The 5,282-nt window shown below is 45.2% G+C and overlaps 1 pseudogene; it reads left to right on the forward strand.

The window, feature by feature from the left end:
- The first annotated feature begins 1,737 nt into the window (after window positions 1-1,737).
- Window positions 1,738-3,211, forward strand: LOC118650579 (annotated as a pseudogene).
- Window positions 3,212-5,282: the final 2,071 nt, after the last annotated feature.

A 5,282-nucleotide genomic window follows, 5' to 3' on the forward strand; every position in this document is an offset into this window, starting at 1 on the left:
CCCACCCAAGCTGTGCACCAGCTTTTGCATATGAAAGGTCTGGTCCTTTGCAATCTGAAAATTACCTAACAAACTGCAGCTGGCCCAAGGCCCCATGGCAACTCTCATTGCTTCACAGCTGAGCTCCTGCTGGGTAGTCTCAGGCAGAGACTAGATTAGCACCTCCTTAGAGATCCAGGAGCCAGTATGCCGGGTGGTCAGAGTGGGACCATCCAGATTGCAGCTCCTTGGATCCAAAAAGGACACACTCAGGGGGCAGACTCAGTGAGCACCAAAGCCCCACTGAAGCAAGTCTTGCCCCAGAAGGGTGTCTTCAGCACAGAAGTTCTCCCACCGTAGACACAGCTGATTCTCACAGCCAATTGGCCTGGAGGTCAATTCCTCCCAGTGATACCTACAACAATCAAGGCTTAACTACAACAAGACTGTGCACAAAGCCCACAAGGTGGTGTATCAAGAGTGTCTACCACTGGGCCCTATAGGACACCTAGCACACAAAGCCACTCTACCAACACAGGGAAGGATAAAAAATGCGGAGACAAAGAAACAGGTCACAAATGACAGAAATGGAGGAAAGCAAACGACTGGATATAGAGTTCAAAACCACACTTTTAAAGTTTTTCAAGAACTTTCTAGAAGCTGCCGATAAACTTAGTAAGACACTCAAAAAGTCTGATGAGACCACCATTAAATGTAGTGAGACCCTCAAGAAATCTAGTGAGACCCTCAAGGTTATGGAAAAGGACCAACTAGAAATTAAGCATACACTGACTGAAATAAAAGATATTATGCAGAGATCCAACAGCAGACTAGAGGATCACAAGAATCAAGTCAAAGATTTGAAATACGAAGAAGGAAAAAACACCCAACCAGAAAAGCAAAATGAAAAAAGAATCCAAAAATACGAAGAGAGTGTAAGGAGCCTCTGGGACAGCCTCAAGCGTATCAACATCCGAATTATAGGGGTGCCAGAAGAAGAGAGAGAGCAAGATATTGAAAACCTATTTGAAGAAATAATGACAGAAAACTTCCCCTACCTGGTGAAAGAAATAGACTTACAAGTCCAGGAAGCTCAGAGAACCCCAAACAAAAGGAATCCAAAGAGACATCACACCAAGACACATCATAATTAAAATGCCAAGAGCAAAAGACAAAGAGAGAATCTTAAAAGCAGCAAGAGAAAAGCAGTTAGTTACCTACCAGGGAATGCCTATACGACTGTCAGCTGATTTCTCAACAGAAACTTTGCAAGCCAGAAGGGAGTGGCAAGAAATATTCAAAGTGATGAATAGCAAGAACCTACAATCAAGATTACTTTATCCAGTAAAGCTATCATTCAGAATTGAAGGTCAGATAAAAAGCTTCACAGATAAGGAAAAGCTAAAGGAGTTCATCACCACCAAACCAATATTATATGAAATGCTGAAAGGTATCCTTTAAGAGGAAGAAGAAGAAAAGGGTAAAGATAGAAATTATGAATAACAAATACATATCTATCAACAAGTGAATCTAAGAATCAAGTGAATAAATAATCTGATGAACAGAATAAACTGGTGATTATAATAGAATCAGGGGCAAAAAACCCACAAAAAACAAATAAAGTCCTACAATTGGCTCCTCTCTGAGGGGGCGTGGCTAGGCCTGGGGGTGTGGCTTGACTCTGGGGCTGGATGAGCCAGCTTAAAGCCTGGCTGAGGCACAGTGGCCCACATTGTGGTGGCTGTTACCTGTGGAGGCATGGAGGAGTGCGCTTGCTTCTGCGGTGTGGGCTCTTCGCGGGGGATGTCGTCAGAAGCGCCAGCGCCCAGTTGAGACTGCAGCTGCCCATGGCAAGCCGGCGCCGGCATAAAAGCACGTCGAGGGGGGACGGGGCAGCGCGGTGCTGTGCAGGGAGTGGAGGAATCTCAAGCCCCATGCCGCCCCCGCCGCCCCCGCACTGCTCGCTGCAGGACCTGCCAGTGGAGATGCTGGTGGAGATCTTCGCCTGGGTTCCCGGCATCAACCTGCCCAGCCTGGCCCAGGCCTGCACCAAATTCCACCACATCCTGCACACCGACAGCATCTGGTGACGGTGCTGCCGGGAGGAGTTTGGCGCTGGTGAAAACTTGCAGAACCTGGAGATGATTGGTATGTCTTATCGAGAAGTCTATGCGAAGCTGTTCCCATTCAGAAACATTTTGGGATTGTGGCAGCTAGATACTGAGCACTATAGAACACTAGTGAATGTAGTGGTGGAGGGCTTATGCATTACTGGTTGGAAATACAGGCCTTCCCTTAACACCCATGTGGGTGGCCCAATACATTTCAGGCCCTCGTTCAGAATTTGCCTGATGGAGAGGAAATCAGCCACGGTGGAGTGCATGGAAGGCTGCCACAGCAGGCCCCACAGCCGCTACATGCAGATTCGGAAGGACAGGTTCACCACCCAGTGCAAGAAGACAGACCACCGAACGGATTCACCAACGGGGCCTAGGGAAGAATGGGGGCTGGTGCTGGAGGTCAGACAGCAGTATGACTGGCTGACCTACCGCCGCCTCTATCTCCCACCGAGACACCCGGACGACCTCATCAGGCCAGGCCTCTTCCAATACTACTACGATCCCTTCGGCCTAAAGATTGCCATGCTCAGCTTCCATGGGAAGTATGCCAGGGTCACCACGATCACGGGAGTCTCCAAGAAGATGTTAGAGATCCACCTCATGCGCCGCATCCAGCTGCCAGATGGCGAGATCTTCCGCATTCAACGAGCTCTCCCGCATTCAACGAGCTCTCCCGCGTGGTCCAGGAGATTGACGAGCAGGTGATCCGGGAGCAGCAGCAGCAGCAAGAAGATGGGACTGAGGAAAGCGAAGGCCATGGCTGGCAGAGCCCTGCCCAGCCCAGCATCTGGGAGACCGGGGCTGCAGCTTCGGAGGAGCAGCCTGTTCCGTTTGTTCTGCCTGTGGGCGTGCGCTCAGTAGACCAGAACTACCCCGGAACCTGCAGGATGTGTTTCTATGGTGTGGACACTGTTACCTTATTTGGCTTCGCCTACCCCAGGCGCTTCCCTGGAATCTTCATCCTGTTCGATGAGAACCACTTCGGGTTCCTCTGGTTGGAGGCGAAATACTTCTTCCTGTACGTCAGAGTCCAGAACACCTTCCAGAATGTGGAGGCACCATCCCCACAGGCCTTCCTAGAGATGCTCAAGAACATTCAGTCCATGCCCTAACCGTTTTGACTCAGTGGATAGAGCGTCGGCCTGTGGCCTGAAGGGTCCCAGGTTCGATTCCAGTCAGGGGCATGTACCTTGGTTGCGGGCATATCCCCATTGGGGGGTGTGCAGGAGGCAACTGATCGATTTTTCTCTCTCATCGATGTTTCTAACTCTCTATCCCTCTCCCTTCCTCTCTGTAAAAAAATCAATAAAAATATATTTTAAAAATAAATAAATAGAGACTTGGACCCAGTGTTTCTGTCCCTAAAGCCAGTGCTTTTTCTGCTGTGCTTAACTTACAAACACAAGGGTGCTGTAGATGAACATGAACTCAACCTGAAACCACACTGCTCCTCAGGCTGTTCTGGACCATGTGACATTCAGAAATTCAAAGACTAATGGCTCACAGCAGTGGTTTCCGATATTGGAAAAGAACAAAGTTTATACTTGCCCTTAGAACTCCTACTGTAGAAATGTCTAGCTTCCTTCCATAAGGCAGGGAGAGCCATAAGGGTTCTGTCTTAAAAGAGCAGCTATAACTTACTTCCTGTGGGCCCCAGCCACTCACCTGTCCTTCCTACCTGCATGTTGTGGGCAAGGAAGAAGGAAGGGCAGGGGAACGTGGGAGCTGCTGTTTTTTAGCTTCTTGGTTAGCCTAGACTATTTCAAATTAACTGAAACAGTATTATGACTGATGTCTTCATTTTTGTTTACATCAATGTGAAATGGATTTTTTGATAGTGGCAGTGATAAAAACAAAGCACCAAAACTAATTCACATTAAACCCTTCCTCGTAGGCCTATCAAATACAAACAGTGCTACCAAACTCAAGAAAAACTCATATCAAGGAAACATGGCATGCATCATTCACAAAATAAACTTGGATGTTGTAAATGTTTCCGCATTTATATAAAACTGGAAATTTACTTTTTTTAATTTTTGTTTAACACAAATATTTATTGGAAAGAGCTGTCTTTTGTTCTGAAATTATGGGCTTTCTACATTTTTGGTGTTGAAATATACTTTCCTTTCTGAAATGATGGAAATGGTAGCTTTTTGTTATTGTTGTTACTGGCAAAATGAACAGTTTGGCAACTCTGTGTTAGCGCTCTTAATGGCTTTGGGATGTTTTACTGCCCTGAAAATTGCAAGTCTGGGAACCGCTAATGTAAGAATATTATTATTGTAAACTATAGACTTGAATAGATAATAATTAGAAAAATTCTATGTAAATTAAGAACTCAGAAAATTTGATTAGTTTTATTAGTTTGTGTTTCATATAATCCACTGTGCAAAATTTTACTTTCCTTGACCACAATACTAGGTTACTTGAAAAAAAACCAAAACTGAAATGGTAGAAACTGAGATATAGCATAGCTACATGGTATCATATATCACAATTCTTCAGAATATATATTTTTCTCTGATTTCTGTACTATGAAGGTTTTGTCGTGGGTTCTTTTCATTTGTTGTGTGCATGTGTGTGTTTGCTTTGATATTTTTGCCCTTGCTGTCCCACAAATCTTATGCAATAGTGCAGATACAAAATATATCTATAATGGTTGGAGTGGTTTCTTATGTCTGTCTCAATAAACTAAGTTAATAAGAAATATGGAAATGTGCTTCTGAGTTTAGTCAATTTCCCCCTTTACATTGTGTAGTGTAACCAATACAGCCATTCCATAAAAGTTGAAAATGATTTCCTCCTGAATCCTACTTGAGCGAAGGTGTAGCTGTGCTCGGCCCAGCTGCTCAGACTTCCTAAGGGAGTAAAAATCAGGCACTGGTTGGATTTTCCCTTCATTTTAGTGCATGATCCCAATTCAAAAGAATCTCATTAGAAAGCAGATCCCATCTCCATTTCAATGAGCTGTGGAAGGAAAACACAGTTTCCATGGCACCTATAGTTTCAGAAGGGGACCATTTCCAGAGTCTGTGTTTCACTGGCAGCACGTAGTTTTACAATCAACCTGCACTAATAGCAAAATCAGAAGAGGTCGTTAATGAGTGATTCCCTGCCCAACAGGAGACTGAAATGTGCAGCATTCTGCCCAAAAGATTTTGAAAATTCCTTCCCCTTTAGGTT

This window comes from Myotis myotis, unplaced genomic scaffold, assembly GCF_014108235.1.
Source record: "Myotis myotis isolate mMyoMyo1 unplaced genomic scaffold, mMyoMyo1.p scaffold_m19_p_3, whole genome shotgun sequence".
NCBI classification, from domain to species: Eukaryota; Metazoa; Chordata; class Mammalia; order Chiroptera; family Vespertilionidae; genus Myotis; species Myotis myotis.